The 18,378-nt window shown below is 42.1% G+C and overlaps 1 pseudogene; it reads right to left on the bottom strand.

Annotated features, from left to right (window-relative positions):
• Positions 1–13,278: 13,278 nt before the first annotated feature.
• LOC146964206 (uncharacterized) lies at positions 13,279–15,672 on the bottom strand (annotated as a pseudogene).
• Positions 15,673–18,378: the final 2,706 nt, after the last annotated feature.

Genomic DNA, 18,378 nt, shown 5'->3' with positions numbered 1-18,378 from the left:
CATTTTAATCGCATATAAATATTTGGTAGCACTACATAATACGGCCCGCGACTTACAGCGTACCTACCGGTTTCTTGCCGCGTAGGTTGCCGCTTATTTCACACAAGTACTGAGTAACTGCAGCTCACTTTCCCCCCTGTTTCCCCCGTGCATTTACAGTGTAACTAGGCTGCGTCTTAGCGCGTAACTTACATCCTGCTTCACACCAACTTCCACAGAAGTACAGGGTAACTCTCGCTGTTTTACAGTTTAACTAGGCTGCGTCTTGGCACGTAACTCCTGTCCTACTTTACACCAAATTACACAGTAACTCTCGCTCACTCCGCCACTAATTACCCCGCATTTTACAGTATAACTAGGCTGTGTCTGAGAGCGTAACTCCCGTACAATTACGTCCTACTTTCCCCGGACTTGTGTAACTCCTGCCAGGTACATTAGAAATTAAATAGTCTACTGTACAATATGAGCACAGTTGCAATCCATGTTTTCCAAAAGTGTCAGCAGCGACATTTCACCTCTATTTCAGAGATTTATTATTCATTATTTAATTGTATGGTTTGGAATAGGTGAGAAATGGGTATAGAGTGTGGACATTTTCCAATACAGTAACAGGCTGGCTGGTAGCAAACTTACCTCTCTAAAATGCACATCTATGAAAGTCTAGTTCTGTCATCCAAGGGCAAAACACAAACTATACAGTAATACATCCACAATAATGAGTCATTCGGAGAGTTAGAAAATGTTTTTATTATTTATTAACCAGAAAACACATGACACATCCACATCCATGATCATTCATAAACTTTAAGTACAGTAAGTACCCTACTGTAAGTGAGCACTGTTACCCCTCCTTAGTCTGCACCTATACAGTAGCTGTCATGCACCTACACACTACTTGTCTTAGAGTTACCCAGTAAGTAGAGGGTAACGGGCTGTATTATAAAGTAATGGCTGTTACTCCCTCCTTAGTCTGCACCTATACAGTAGCTGTCATGCACCTACACACTACTTGTCTTAGAGTTACCCAGTAAGTAGAGGGTAACGGGCTGTATTATAAAGTAATGGCTGTTACTCCCTCCTTACGCTGCACCTATACAGTAGCTGTCATGCACCTACACACTACTTGTCTTAGAGTTACCCAGTAAGTAGAGGGTAACGGGCTGTATTATAAAGTAATGGCTGTTACTCCCTCCTTAGTCTGCACCTATACAGTAGCTGTCATGCACCTACACACTACTTGTCTTAGAGTTACCCAGTAAGTAGAGGGTAACGGGCTGTATTATAAAGTAATGGCTGTTACTCCCTCCTTAGTCTGCACCTACACAGTAGCTGTCATGCACCTACACACTACTTGTCTTAGAGTTACCCAGTAAGTAGAGGGTAACGGGCTGTATTATAAAGTAATGGCTGTTACTCCCTCCTTAGTCTGCACCTATACAGTAGCTGTCATGCACCTACACTGTACTTGTCTTAGAGTTACCCAGTAACTAGAGGGTAACGGGCTGTATTATAAAGTATTCTTTGTTATTCCCTCCTTAGAGTGCAAATACACTGTAATTGTCCTGCAACTACAATGTAGTTGTCCCGGAGTTACCCAGTACCTACAAAGTAGCGGGCTGTATTATAAAGTATTCTTTGTTATTCCCTCCTTAGTGTGCAAATACACTGTAATTGTCCTGCAACTACACTGTAGTTGTCCTGGAGTTACCCAGTACCTTCTACTGCAGCTGTAACTACTGTCTAAGTAGAACCAGTAAGTTAGAACACAGTTTGTTTCACGAGATAACATCATCTGAAAGTACAGTAATACAAAGACAAAACTAACTGAAGTGTCCCTGACATCATAAAATAACAGATTTCTACTGGCTTTTGTTATTTACATTAAAGTTCAGTTTTGTTCCTTCTGTTATAAACTGTTTCATTTAGTTTTGATCCATCTGTCTGGTCCTTCTAGGTCTAAAATAGTCAGTCAAGTCAGTTTCATTTGACAAAATGTACTTTCTAAGTTAGAAGAGTCAAGTTGAAAAGATTGTTGTGATACTACTATCACACCAGAGTGTGACACTCAGTAATGGAGAATGGATGGGCTCCTCCATGAAAGGTGATCTTGATCTTGATCCAGCTCCTTGGGCCAAAGCAGAGATCAGGGTCATGGGTGGCGTGCCATCTCCCTCGTCAGGTACCATTTTCATGGCATCTCAAAAACCTCACCTGTGTAGAAACATAATTATATATTGTATCATCAACTTCATCACATAAATGCATCACTGTAAAACAAAGTGAGAAAATTAATAACTTTGAACGGTACAGTTTTTTCTCATCATGGAATACTTAATCCCGGTTTTACCTTTCACATCATAAATCATTAGCCTTTTAAACCATAACTTGTGATTTTTAAGCATATTAATCAATTACAAATTATACATATTTTTTTCTTTAACTATTGAGTAAATATTTTAACCATTTAAAAATCTTCAATTTTACAAAATCAATGCTATGACCATACTGTTTCACACTGTAGGCTGCACCAGTACATTATTGTTACTCTTGACTGTATTCATCATACCAGTCATTACCAACAGTAACGTTAGCTAATGGAGCTAATGTGGACAGTACTAACACAAATACAGTTCCGGTTAGCGTGGTTCAGGGGAAAACACACACTATTATCTTTAGCACAAGCTAACATTGCTAGCTGCGTTAGCATAGCTACTTAACTCACCAAGAGGTTGATAACGCGGTCAAACTGCCGTCGCACAGGTCCTCGGTTCATCCCTCTCGTCTCCCGGGGTGTTTGCTCTGTGTTTATATCAACATATCACATCGTAGACATTGCATAATTTCCCTCATTTCTCCACTTCGTCTCCTCCTGTCGTCCCTGCGGCGGTGTCAACAAGCTCCGTCCTCGCTGTGAGGTGGGACTTTCTACCTTCTCAACAGGCAACCAATGACAGGTGAGCAGCTTCTGGTCTGACCAATGACAGATGGTCAAAGGTGAGTGACTGTGATTGACAACTTATTTCATCCTATTTGATTCTAACCTGTCTAATTACGCTGCTCATCATTGATCACATAAGTTGTCAATCACAGTCACTCACCTTTGACCATCTGTCATTGGTCAGACCAGAAGCTGCTCACCTGTCATTGGTTGCCTGTTGAGAAGGTAGAAAGTCCCACCTCACAGCGAGGACGGAGCTTGTTGACACCGCCGCAGGGACGACAGGAGGAGACGAAGTGGAGAAATGAGGGAAATTATGCAATGTCTACGATGTGATATGTTGATATAAACACAGAGCAAACACCCCGGGAGACGAGAGGGATGAACCGAGGACCTGTGCGACGGCAGTTTGACCGCGTTATCAACCTCTTGGTGAGTTAAGTAGCTATGCTAACGCAGCTAGCAATGTTAGCTTGTGCTAAAGATAATAGTGTGTGTTTTCCCCTGAACCACGCTAACCGGGAACTGTATTTGTGTTAGTACTGTACACATTAGCTCCATTAGCTAACGTTACTGTTGGTAATGACTGGTATGATGAATACAGTCAAGAGTAACAATAATGTACTGGTGCAGCCTACAGTTGTGAAACAGTATGGTCATAGCATTGATTTTGTAAAATTGAAGATTTTTAAATGGTTAAAATATTTACTCAATAGTTAAAGAAAAAAATATGTATAATTTGTAATTGATTAATATGCTTAAAAATCACAAGTTATGGTTTAAAAGGCTAATGATTTATGATGTGAAAGGTAAAACCGGGATTAAGTATTCCATGATGAGAAAAACTGTACCGTTCAAAGTTATTAATTTTCTCACTTTGTTTTACAGTGATGCATTTATGTGATGAAGTTGATGATACAATATATAATTATGTTTCTACACAGGTGAGGTTTTTGAGATGCCATGAAAATGGTACCTGACGAGGGAGATGGCACGCCACCCATGACCCTGATCTCTGCTTTGGCCCAAGGAGCTGGATCAAGATCAAGATCACCTTTCATGGAGGAGCCCATCCATTCTCCATTACTGAGTGTCACACTCTGGTGTGATAGTAGTATCACAACAATCTTTTCAACTTGACTCTTCTAACTTAGAAAGTACATTTTGTCAAATGAAACTGACTTGACTGACTATTTTAGACCTAGAAGGACCAGACAGATGGATCAAAACTAAATGAAACAGTTTATAACAGAAGGAACAAAACTGAACTTTAATGTAAATAACAAAAGCCAGTAGAAAATCTGTTATTTTATGATGTCAGGGACACTTCAGTTAGTTTTGTCTTTGTATTACTGTACTTTCAGATGATGTTATCTCGTGAAACAAACTGTGTTCTAACTTACTGGTTCTACTTAGACAGTAGTTACAGCTGCAGTAGAAGGTACTGGGTAACTCCAGGACAACTACAGTGTAGTTGCAGGACAATTACAGTGTATTTGCACACTAAGGAGGGAATAACAAAGAATACTTTATAATACAGCCCGCTACTTTGTAGGTACTGGGTAACTCCGGGACAACTACATTGTAGTTGCAGGACAATTACAGTGTATTTGCACTCTAAGGAGGGAATAACAAAGAATACTTTATAATACAGCCCGTTACCCTCTAGTTACTGGGTAACTCTAAGACAAGTACAGTGTAGGTGCATGACAGCTACTGTATAGGTGCAGACTAAGGAGGGAGTAACAGCCATTACTTTATAATACAGCCCGTTACCCTCTACTTACTGGGTAACTCTAAGACAAGTAGTGTGTAGGTGCATGACAGCTACTGTATAGGTGCAGACTAAGGAGGGAGTAACAGCCATTACTTTATAATACAGCCCGTTACCCTCTACTTACTGGGTAACTCTAAGACAAGTAGTGTGTAGGTGCATGACAGCTACTGTATAGGTGCAGACTAAGGAGGGAGTAACAGCCATTACTTTATAATACAGCCCGTTACCCTCTACTTACTGGGTAACTCTAAGACAAGTAGTGTGTAGGTGCATGACAGCTACTGTATAGGTGCAGACTAAGGAGGGAGTAACAGCCATTACTTTATAATACAGCCCGTTACCCTCTACTTACTGGGTAACTCTAAGACAAGTAGTGTGTAGGTGCATGACAGCTACTGTATAGGTGCAGCGTAAGGAGGGAGTAACAGCCATTACTTTATAATACAGCCCGTTACCCTCTACTTACTGGGTAACTCTAAGACAAGTAGTGTGTAGGTGCATGACAGCTACTGTATAGGTGCAGACTAAGGAGGGGTAACAGTGCTCACTTACAGTAGGGTACTTACTGTACTTAAAGTTTATGAATGATCATGGATGTGGATGTGTCATGTGTTTTCTGGTTAATAAATAATAAAAACATTTTCTAACTCTCCGAATGACTCATTATTGTGGATGTATTACTGTATAGTTTGTGTTTTGCCCTTGGATGACAGAACTAGACTTTCATAGATGTGCATTTTAGAGAGGTAAGTTTGCTACCAGCCAGCCTGTTACTGTATTGGAAAATGTCCACACTCTATACCCATTTCTCACCTATTCCAAACCATACAATTAAATAATGAATAATAAATCTCTGAAATAGAGGTGAAATGTCGCTGCTGACACTTTTGGAAAACATGGATTGCAACTGTGCTCATATTGTACAGTAGACTATTTAATTTCTAATGTACCTGGCAGGAGTTACACTGGTGCGTTCACACCAAACGCGATGGACGCGATGAACGCCACAACTTTCCATTAAAAGTCAATGTAAATGGCGCGATGACACGCGATGGCGCGTCGGGCGGCGCGTTTCGGGCGATACGAGCGACGCGATGAAGCGTCCATCGCGGCCATCGCATCATCGCGTCCATCGCTTGAAGTTGAAAAATTTGAACTTTTCAAGCGACATCGCGTGACGCTGTGCCGCGACATCCAATCAGTGTTGATATTCAACCACGTCACCGACACAGCTGCAGACACACATTTCAAAACATGGTGGAGAAGATCACTGTGGCTGTAGTCTCGCTCACCAGACCCTCCTACAGAGAACCTGTGGCTGTGTAAAAAAAAAAAAAAAACAACCCAGGGGCTGTGTGTGTTTTCCTCAGATCAATAATATACATCCATGGCCGTTTCCCGGAGCTTTATGACACGACGTCGTACTTTTACCGCGGTCGTAATAAAAAAAGATAATGCCTGCAGAGGGTCAGAGGACCTACAGCTTCCTCCTTGTGAATATTTCATATGTATTTATATTTATTATTATTTCTCAGCCATGGCTGAGGAGAGAAAGAAAATAGCGGGAGGTGGGTTGCATCATAGCGCGATGAAGCGATGGTGAAAAATGTGACAAATATGTCAAGCGGCGCGATGCTCGCGTTACGGGCGATGGCATCGCTTCCATCGCGTTTGGTGTGAACGCAGGGTAAGTCCGGGGAAAGTAGGACGTAATTGTACGGGAGTTACGCTCTAAGACACAGCCTAGTTATACTGTAAAATGCGGGGTAATTAGTGGCGGAGTGAGCGAGAGTTACTGTGTAATTTGGTGTAAAGTAGGACAGGAGTTACGTGCCAAGACGCAGCCTAGTTAAACTGTAAAACAGCGAGAGTTACCCTGTACTTCTGTGGAAGTTGGTGTGAAGCAGGATGTAAGTTACGCGCTAAGACGCAGCCTAGTTACACTGTAAATGCACGGGGGAAACAGGGGGGAAAGTGAGCTGCAGTTACTCAGTACTTGTGTGAAATAAGCGGCAACCTACGCGGCAAGAAACCGGTAGGTACGCTGTAAGTCGCGGGCCGTATTATGTAGTGCTACCAAATATTTGACCTGAGAACAGTGAGAAGCATTTTTTTCACATGGATTTTAGTATACCATTGAATGACTGAATAGCTTATGCAACAAAACATTGTTTTTTTTTCAAGGTGGTACTTAAAGCAGAAGTAAGTGATATATTTGTGTTAATATAAGTCTTAAATAGTTATATCTTCCGACAGCAATCACTTACATAGAGTGTTTGGTCTGAAACACGGGTCTCTCAGTCACTCTGCTCTGCTCTGAGCCGAGGAGAAAACATTTATCGTATCCTACAGTTTTTATCCAATGAGGAGAGAGAACGGCATGAAGGGCTGTGTGTGCAGCCAAGGAACGCCGTGAATGTGGTGACGTAGCGACGAGGACTGTTATGGTGCGTTCAATGAAACTCGTATTTTTCCGACCGTGAAGTGGTACCAGTTCGATCTGGTACGAGTTCACCGGTCGGAAGTTACGAGTGGCCGTTGTAGTGACTTTCACCGGTAAAACAGGTCGGAAAAACACGAGTGGGTTGCCTGAAACGCTACAAAGTCGTAAGTTGTGACTTGAAGCTGTAATTTACGATTTCAAAAGCCTGCCTGGAACGCAGCATTAGCGAAAACGACCGGACCACTTACTTCTGCTTTAACCAAGACCAACATGCAAATTATCGATTAATTCATTAATCGATATTTGATACAGATTTAAATGGTCTTTCCTGCCAATACACTATGATGATTACTGTAGTATTTAACTAGGCTACATAAATCACAGTAGCATAAACTGATTTGTTGAACGGACCAGGTGATGGGCTGACTGGTCCTGTCTGACTTCTGTGTACTGGGTGCCATTGTGCAGGGTGTTAAGGCAGCCTTCCTCCACTGCAGTCCCTATGGTCCTGGACCCTCTGGCTGGTGGGGTGGGCTGCTTTCAGCTGGGGGGGACTCTATCAGCTGCTCCCACGAGAGGCATTTGACGCATTTGACACCAACAAGGTTTAAGGCGAGACACCCCAGGTGAATAGGGTAAAAAATTTAACTAACAGCTATTGCCATGAAACTTTCTATGTTTATTACTTAGATTGAGACAATTATTTTTTGTATTACATGTTTTCTTAAATATTATGCTTACATATGGAAATTAGACATTATATAATTAAATATGCGTGAATTTGTGTACATTTCCAGACCCGAAATCTGAAGATTGGATAAAGCCACTTTCAAAATTCTTGTTTTATTTTGTTGACATATTAAAGTCAAAAGTTTTTACAGAGGGGATTTTGGATATCTCTTTTTATCACTTTGTAAATGAGAAAATACTGTCACCAGCCCTAAAAAAATCAAATTTCGCCCTGTTTTTAGGTATAAATTGTTGTATAAATGAGGCTGTGAATGATATATCAACAATCCCCTCTGTAAAAACCTTCAGAATATAGGCAGGAATACAACTGGAAGGTTTGGTGTCTATAAGTGCTGCTGAACTGGAGATTTCGGGTCCAGAGTATAAGAAAAAGCTCATTTTGAGAAAACGGCCTTTAAAGATTCTCTTGCAAAAATTCCACAAATTGGCTCTATGCACAGCTCTACTTCCTGAACTTAAGGCAGCTCCTTTGTTTCCTGTATTACATTATTGGACAAACTGATGAATCCAGGTGTGTCTGACCAATGTGACTACTCAGACACACCTGGATTAATCAGTTTGTCAGTAAATAAAAGAGCTGCCTTGAATTTAGAAAGCAGTGGAGCTGTGCATAGAGCCCATTGTTACTGGAAACAAGAGTGTCTGGCCACTGTGAATTTTAAGGTGTGTGGGCCAGTAGGTCAGAGAAAAAAATAAAAAAAATAAAAATAAAAATAAAAATAAGAAACACTTTAGGTGTAGCCTAGTTGGGCTCATCTGTATGACAACCAATGTTTTCAGTTTCTCTCTGTCTGGCTAAAAATCATATCTGGCCCATGTCAGTGTCACATCCGTTTCACCTCTGTCACTGAGAAGTAAACTACTGCACAACACGTGATTCTGAGGATCGATGCTCATTTTAAGCCCTGTACCAGCGCAGGGACATTAAATCTCCGATCAGTTCATTCAGACGTCTGATGTGTAAAAAAAAAAAAAAAAAAAAGCCACCGCTGTGTATCGCGCTGGTCTCCGAAGGCAAACACTCGTTTTTTTTACGGGTGACAGCTTCCGCGATGACGCACTTTGTAAAGGGATCTTATGGCTCGGTGAGTTTCTGTGCTGTGTCTTTTGTTGTCTAGCAAGTGAGAGTTGCTGTTTTATTTTATGTGAGGATTTAAATCGATTTCCTTTCCCCGTTTTTAAAAGTCCCTCCGTGCTGTTCAGAGCGCATCACGTGATGCTTCTAAACGAATCACGCTGTCGGAAAACGACACCAGCCAATGAGACCCTCCCTCGTACTTGTACGATTCGTCACTGGTACAAAGGAAATGACCATTTTTGGAACCGACACATTAGTGCAGGAGAGAGAGAGGGAGAGATAGAGAGAGAGAGAGGGAGAGAGCTTCACGGCGATACCTGATATGACAGGAGTCTGAACAGACGCGGCTCGCTCCGCGATAGAACGCTCAGTTCTGGTGAATTTAGGAGAAATCTACAGGCGACACCAGTCAAAGTGAAGTAAAATAAACACCCATAATGTGTATTTTAGACTATTTTTTTGTATTAGTCTGAAAGAAGACATGTTATGGAAGCAAAATAGCCCAAAATCTCAAAATTGATAAGTGCATGAAAAAACGATGTTTTTGCCTGCCGTGTCTCGCCTTAACTTTAAAACCAGATTAAATCATGGTTTAAGTTTAAATTCTGTTGCACGTTAACTGTGTTTTAATCACATGAAGGTGTGTGTGTTTGTGTGTTTGTGTGTGTGACTGTAATCACATGAAGCTGGCTCTAGAGTCTGTTTGTGTGTGTGACTGACTTGACACATAGTTAGTTAGTAGCTGCATCCTGTGTCAGTCTGATTTAGCTGTGTCTGTGTTTATAAACATTTAAACGAGCGCCAGGTGGATTGTTTATGAAGTTAACGAGCTCTGGCCTGAGGATCAAAGAGGTTACCACGGCGATAGGGGCCCCCGCAGGCTGAGACAGACAGAAACGTGGAGAAAAAGAGCCATTTTCTGCCTCTGCACCGGTCTCACATTTAGGCTTAGGGTGAGAAAACGGTAACTCCTATCAGAACAAAACACAGATCAACGTTGCTCTAAGGACTTACTGAAAATTTCGGTACGATTTGGTGTTTCTACAGTAAATATTTTGGCGACGCTGGCAGTTTTAAAACATCAGGCCGTTCTGCTTCTCTCAGAAAATATTTGTATTGGACTCAATGAGGAGCAGAGACAGACGTGGCCGCACTTAGAAGCTCAGAGTTTAAATTCTGTAAGTCTCTCTGATATTTTGAGCAGATTAAGAGATCAAGGATGAGCTCGTCTACAACCGTGGCCGAAATTATGTGTCTAGAGTGTAAATTGTGGCCGTTGATGTCACCCACTCTGACACGAACATTCCGTGCAATACACACCCATTATAATCTCATAATTTCTCCAAAAATGATCATGGTCATTGATCATGGATTGATCAAAAACTATATGACCTATCAAAACGTGGAGTAATACGCCAATACACAAGACTTGTGTCTACTGTTTAAAGTTTAAATGGAGTCTCTAGGTGAAAGTATGCCTGAGCAGTAGACGTTTGTTAAACTGCAATGATTGGTCTTTTTCGCTCTTTTTTTTCCGCCCGTCCCATTGACTTACATGCAAAAATTTTGCGCAGTTTTTCGCAACTTACGTCGCGAAAAATTCGTACACTGTTGAGAAAAGTAATAGCACACCGATCCCGATCAAGCTGCACGTTTTGATATATAATTTAGCGAATCGAAAGTTGGCCGGAAGTGGAAAAATAATAATAAGAAAAAATCCACACAATAACAGTAGTGCCCGGGCGACTGGTCCCTGCAGCTATTTCATAGCTGTTGGGACCAGTGCCCGGTGCGATTGCCCGCGGCCCTAATAATAAAAAGTAGGAAAAAATCCACACAATAACAGTAGTGCCCGGTGCGATTGCCCGTGGCCCTAATAATGCTAGCTTATTTTTATGCAAATAAAGTTTGAAGTTACTTTCAGTCATATTTTCACTCAGCAAATGCTCACCTAACTGTATCCAAAGCAAAGAGTTGTAGGCCTATGTTTTTGCATTCCAAGAAAAAAAGGTTTGTGTATGCCTTGGTGATTCCTTAGACAGCATGTGTGCATGTTTACAGTCCTGCTGGTGACGATAAATGACAAATCATATCATGGTACAGTAATTGGTGCAACACAGCACTCATTTTGTCACTGTGAGGGACTATCTTACATTCTTAGTGTCTAATAATAATAATAATGGATTGTCTAACATTTTGTTTTTCATCAATGACCAGCTACAGGAGACCGACAGACAAAAAGTAAATTATGACTACCACTAACATGTCAGCAACAAATAACTAAACATACTATTCTGTTTCTGAGGCACAAAAAAAATACAATAATTACCTCTTCTGAAGGGTCCATTTTTCATTTTTTGCATCGACTGTTCTTCAACAAAGCATAAAAATGTTGTTGAATCGCATACGGTGGTGGAGGGGTAGCGGTGGGGAGGGGAGGTCTCTCTCAGGTCGACATTATAGCCTCCCAGGTCTTTTGTTCTTTCTGTCATCAAGCTGTTAATTGCAGAGCTGGCCTGAAGCTGTAGTTATTACTGATGTAGACCAGACAATATGTTTTATATGTATATTGCCCTATTTACCTATTTATTTACAAGTAGAACAAATGTATTTATTTGTTCTACTTGTACTTTTTATCTTATATCTTATCTTTGCACTGTCTCGTACTTGTATGTATGTTTGCGTAAATGATTGTTATGTGGGTGATAGGCAACTGTAGAAACAGAATTACCCTGTGGGATAAATGAAGTCAACTCAACTCAACATATACACAATAACAATGCTTTTATTTTATTTTATTTTATATTGCATTTTGCTGAGCAGCTGAACCAGAGGAAGGTGATGTCTCCACCATGTAGTGCTGGAATCCACTGGCCTGCTCCCATGTATCATCCCAGCTTCTGCCACTGTAAGGTATCATTAGTGGACAGTGTCATTACAACACAGGTCAAACAACTTTTTGAGGTTAGGTTCAAAGGTAAAATCACCAATGTTCTCCTCTCTCACACCGTCCTGATCTTCCTCATGAATTTTATCATCATTGCTATCACGAGGGATGGGAATCAAGAATTGTTTCCAGTTGAGAACCAGTTCTAAATTGTCCGATCTATTGGTATCATAAACCTCTGACACAACAATGGCTTTCCCTGTTGTATTGTTTTTGTTGTGTGGGCTCAATGACGACACCGCTGGTTTCTTGAAAGAGCAGGTACTTTTTATCAGACTGGTCTTGATGACATACAGACAGGGAACAATAACCAACATGTCTGACCTCTGTGGTTACAGTAAACTGCTCACAGACACCGAACACCCCCTGCTGTCTGGAAATATAAGCATAATGTATAACAGCTTCATACACTAAGCAGGGGGACAGCTCTCCATTCCGACAACCCTCCACTTCGACACCCCGCTGTTCCGAAATAGCCCCACTTCGAAACACCGCTACTCCGACACCCCCTCCTCCCCCCCGCAGCTGTCCAAGGTGCTGAACCGCGTGACGTTGTTTACATTCTGCTTTGTGGCTTGTCTGTGAAACATGCGCTGCTCAGGGACTGGGCAGATCTGTCCCACTTGCTTTCTCCCCGACTCCGTTGTTGGAGATCTCCACACAGTAATAGAAATACACTTTTTATCTTTTTCTCCCCCCCTGCTCCGCTCGAGCGCGGCTGAAGTCGGCTTGAGCTCACACGGGCGCGAGGCTGCTGCAGCCGCCGCTCGCACTGACAGCTGACTGAGGGAGATGCTTTGGTTAGGCTTAGGCAATGAAGAAAGGAGTTGGTTAAGTTTAGTAAAAAAGACCAGGTAGAGGCTTGACAGGCTAGAAGCATAATGAACGTTATATGTCATTAATATGAAGTATTTGCTTGTTTTGCAGTTAATTATGCACATGATCCGTTTGACCCCAAAAAGGAAAAAAGGATCAATGCGCACTGCGCACTGGGGGTTTCCCCCAATAGCCTTTTCGGAGTAGCGGGGTCTTTAGAAAAAATAGAAAACCCCGCTATTACGATGAATGGAAGTCTATTGTCGGAAAGGCGGGGCTTCGGAAAGGCGGGGTGTAACCACTAAGCAGATATGCTGTTATCATTACATCTTACATCTTACACTATCTTACATACAAAGAACTCCTTCATGCCTCTGTCAGTTGGTGTTCTGCATTGGAGTTTAAAATATCACTACAACTTTTATGATCTTATTGTGTTTTTTGTCATTCTTATTGTGTGCTTTCTATCGTGTTTTTATGTGTACATGGGTATGTGGCTGATGGGTCTGGCAGCACCGAGTCCAGTCCGTCATGCAGCATCAATCTGTGAAAACTGTCGGAGGACCACTTGCAACTGCTCCAACAGCTCAGACAGTTGTTTTTTCAAGAGACAGCAAAGTCCTTCGTTGATCTGGTCTACATTTCAAAGGACAAGACACATTATAGACGCACTCCACAGCAAGATGTCTGTCTTCTGTGACTGACACTGATTTCGGCTTACTTCTTTTAATCTTGAAAGCAATTATTTCAATGAATACATGTTTGTTCCATTTTATCATTCTCAGCCACCTTGTTCTTCAGCTCCTCTGCCTGCTTCTGCAACCATGTGCAATGTTGCTCCATCTCCAAAAGCAAAATGCTCTTCTCCTCTTCCAGCCGCTTTGTTAACATCACTTGGGCCCAATCCCATTTCTCTTTTTTACCCCTACCCCTTCCCCTACCCCTTGCCCCTCGCCCCTTGAAACGGAGCTACAAGGGGTAGGGGTAGAAAGTCAACCCCTCCGAATTGGGACACCCCTTCAACAGTCACATACGTCATCACGTAGTCTCACTGGCTTTTACGTAAGCTGATGCGGCGAGCTTTTGCCAGAAATCAAATAGCCGTGTACCATATAACTTAATAAAATAAGATAAAACTTAATGCAGACTGATCGGTTCATTGTAAAACATTTATTTGCTGATGTAAATGTGGTGATTTCTGTACACAGAGCCCAGAGGCAGCTGCCTGCTCCTCTGTCTGATACATGAAGCTTCACTTTTCATCCAAATAACTAATGCTACTGCCACAATTGTCAGATTTCATCAATGAGACCAACATTTAAATGCTAAAAAGAATTTAACATGCTGGTGGTAAACCTCTAAAAACCCGCGGATAAGTTAATTAATGACCGCCTTCTCTCCCGGCGGGACCGGGACGAGGACGTAATTTGGCCGGCGGAGCAGCGCTGCAGGCCGGCTGCTGCCTCTGTGAGGAGCCGCTCCTCCTGGAGCTTCACTTCTCCGAAAAATCGTCGGAGCAAACTTCTAAACAGCCGTCATTTGGGTAAACTAACCGCACATTTGGGACCTAAACAGTTACTTTCTCGCAAGAAAAAATATTAAAACTTAAGAAAGTGACGTAATAACAGCGCTACAGCAAGAAATAAAACAGCTTTTCGTTTTACAGCCACTGCTGCCGGCTGCCGCAAGATGCATTATGGGAAACTTTTCATACCCCTCCGTTTGGAGTGTGCCTCTGAAAAATCTCCGTTTGTAGCCCTACCACTTCCCCCTACCCCTCTGTCCTAACGGGGATTGGGACACCCCTACCCCTACACGTGAACGCGCAAAACGGAGGGGTAGGGGTAAGTGGTAGGGCCAAGGGGTGAAATGGGATTGGGCCTTGGTCAAACAATGCCTTCTTGATTGTGATGTTTTCTGTACACAATAACAGTAAAATTAAAATACACCCACAAACCTAATGGATATTCAAACACTTAATATGTTATGATTTAGTTCAGTATACTCTAAGTACAAGAACTCAAAATAATTCTTATGAAGCTTTACAAAACTGACATACTGTACCACTGCCATGAACCTCCCATGGCCACAAAGGGGAGTCTAGAGTACTAGTCCATTGTACCTCTGCATCTCCTGAAGAAGCAGTTTTTTGTCCTCTCCCAGCTTCCTCCGAAGGCGGTGGCAAAACTTGCTGCTGTCTGAAAAGACATTAAGAGCAAGAACACTATCTAGATTATCATAATCTAAATGGCAGTTTAAATAATGGACAGTTAGAATTCATGAATTGCAAGTGGAATGTTAACACTATTAAATACAGTAAATTGATTTTATGAACTTTATTGTTATACCATTCTGACGGTAGAGGGTTTGTTTCCGTTGCCTGACACTAAGGTAGAGCCCCACAATGGACTGCTGAAGTTCGCTGTGTGGTGCCTTCAGTGTTATGAGGTGCGTTTGGTGTCTCTATAGAAATAAAAGTTACAGTAAATTCAATATAACAGAACACAGGACTTTAAATTTAAGAGCTTGTTTTGGTCTACACATAAAATCCATTTTAATACAACTTGGTTGTAAAACATGCGATGTGCACTCTCTGCACTGATTTCTGTTATCTGGTCTTGCTTACCTCCAGCTGCCCATTCAATCACCTCAGAGATCCACTGTGATGTTTCATCATCCGAGCAATGTACCTCCATTTTTAGTGCAGCTAGCCTTGCAGTCTCGTCCAGGAGTCTTTGACATGTCTGATAAATAGTGTTATACAATAATCAGGTTAAAGCCCTTAAGGATTAACAAGCCAAGTGACCAACAAATACAGACTTACCTTTACATATCTCGTGGGAAGCGCTTGGTGTAGCGAGGCCCTTTTTTTGTGGTTCCACCCCAATGCATGCAGTGTAAGCATGTCCACACGTGCTGTTGAAAACAAATAATGAGTTTAGGAAATGCAATCTAAAAAAGGGTGCAAGAATATGGTAAACAGATTAATCACCTGCTTTCAACATTTATTTTGTCGCCAGGGCACAACGAGATAGGTAGCTGTTAGCTGGATAATTCCAGGCAAATTCAACTCGGGGGGTGTATTTTCCTATCATTTTAGGTCTAAAAGAATGAATCTGAAGATTTTCAGTTTAATCGCTCCTGTTTTGCGGTAGTTGCGTCTGTCCCCAGCACTGCGTCTGTCACCAGCACTGCAACTTCGGGCTCGTGCGGGACTCCGGGAGACTTCGAATTAGATCGACTTTTACAAACATGTCGGCTTGCTTGAAGTAATTAAACTTCTCGGTGCATGTTTGAGTAGCCATCTGACGCTGTCTGTGGAAAAAAAATGCGGCTTTGAGGGCTGGAAACAGCCTAAACAGCGGAACTTACATCCACTCCCATTCATTGCTGCCGTGGCGATGCGGGGACAGACACAACTACCGCAAAACAGGAGCGATTAAACTGAATATCTTCAGATTCATTCTTTTAGACCTAAAATGATATGAAAATACACCCCCGAGTTGAATTCGCCTGGAATTGTCCTTTAACTTGCTCCACCTCCTCACCAGCAGTTGTCCCTGCTCCCTCCTAGTTCCTACCACTCCATTTGATCTTCAAGTAAGTTAAGAGGGATATAATGTTACTGCAAAAGGCTACATACCATAGTTGTTCATAAACTTGTATATTATTACTGTGCTTGTAAATGTTATAAATGCACATATGACACAAACATGTTAAAAATACCTCACACTTAGTTGCATGAGCTCTTGCATGCATGACACTCAAGAATGGCTTCATTTTTGTCAGCTCCTGGAGGGCAGGAAGGCCACTGGCAGCTTTCTCCAAGTAGGGCCAATATTTGCAAGCCACATCCATAGCAAAGAACTGAGGCTTGGCCGGCATCAGCTCTTTTTGAAGGTACAGGGGGTAAGCAAAAATCTCCCCCCTGTACATATTAAGAGCTTTCAAAAGGAAGCCATGACGACACACAGCAACCTCCATCCCCTCTTCATCCAATGCCCTCCTTGAACTCTCTCTTGCTGCTGTCCACTGGGAGTCCCCATATTTTCCTTTTCCATGTCTCTATAACATACACAACAAACATAAATAAAATAAATGCAATTGTGTCTGCTATATAGGTCAATAAGCAGAATCAATAATGGCATTAGTATCTATAAAATCTTATCATTTCCCATCCCTAGATGTCTCTGCCCTCATTCTCACTACAAGAGGCTGCAGTAATAAATTCCAACATCCTATCTACCTCAGACACTACATCACTTCCTGTGTGCTACTAAAACAAATCAAATAATTGGTTAAGTTTAGTAAAAAGACCAGGTAGAGGCTAGACAGGCTAGAAGCATAATGAACATTATATGTCATTAATATGAAGTATTTGCTTGTTTTGCAGTTAATTATGCACATGATCCGTTTGACCCCAAAAAGGAAAAAAGGATCAATGCGCATTGCGCACTGCACAGCCTCCGGTTCCTTTCTGATTACGTCCGTCTGTCCGGTCGGAGTGGGGGGGTTTCCCCAATGGCCTTTTCGGAATAGCGGGGTCAAAATAGAAAACCCTGCTATTACGATGAATGGAAGTCTATTGTCGGAAAGGCGGGGCTTCGGAAAGGCGAGGTGTAACCCTCGTGTGCAGACACAACTGACAAATATTTAGCCTATAGACGGACAAGCAACAACTTAATTAATCATCATTTTATTTATTTTATTTTGAAAATTGACCGAATTCTCTCGCCTTTTCTGAGCCCGACTTCCTGTCTGGTACGATCTGGTCTCTCCAGCTTGACAGACGGCGCTCTCGGCTCGCGTGAAAAATAGAACTGAATCGATCTGAAGAGCATAGGCTACAGTGTGACCAGCCTGGTAGCACTGCACGTGGAACCTTAGTGCAACGCCCTAGATCGGAGGCAGTTTCAGATAAGCGCACATGTTAACCGGTCTGCCTGGTCGCACATCTCGCGCTCTAGTGCGCGCACCTGCAGCGCTTCAGATCGGTTCAGTTCAGAGATGTAAGCTATGGCTCGAGTGCGGCCATAACGTGCCGTGGAAGGTGGAACTTTCGGTGGCCTCCACTTTTGTCACTCTGACGGGTCTGTTGTTGCATCTGTCACCGTGTAACTGTTGCTGAGAATCATGGGAGGCTGCCTTAATGCACGTATGCGTAACACAGACCGTGGGTAATGATTTATTATTTCGTTTTGGTTTTCCCAATTATTATTTGATCTGTTTTGAGTTTAAAATAGGAAAACAGAATCCAATCTTCCATTTTTTGGTCAAACAGAAAAACAAAATATTGACTGTTTTTTCTTGTTTTTCGTTTGCCAGATTGAATGGAATAATTAAAGGAGTCATCACCCGGAAATCGCATTTTTCCTTGTTAAAACATGTATACTGGTGTTGGACCTCAGTGGAAACTTGCCTGAAAACCTGGGGTTTGAAAGTGGCTGAGTTTTTTCGTTTGGGCTCTTTGTTTAAGCCAGAGCAGCTCATGAGGCTGCGCACCTCAACATTACGAGATTTTGATTCTGCGCCTACGGTGACGTCACCGTGGAGACTGCTTTCATAAACACACCTCTCTTCCACCACCCCGACTTCTGCCGCGCCGCCATTACGTGTTGTTTTATTTCCC

The sequence above is a fragment of the Trachurus japonicus genome, chromosome 22, assembly GCF_045865225.1.
Source record: "Trachurus japonicus isolate A0001 chromosome 22, Traja_1.0".
In the NCBI taxonomy this organism is placed as follows: Eukaryota; Metazoa; Chordata; class Actinopteri; order Carangiformes; family Carangidae; genus Trachurus; species Trachurus japonicus.
Note: the sequence above shows the minus strand (reverse complement) of the source record. Positions and strands in the feature narration are given on the sequence as shown.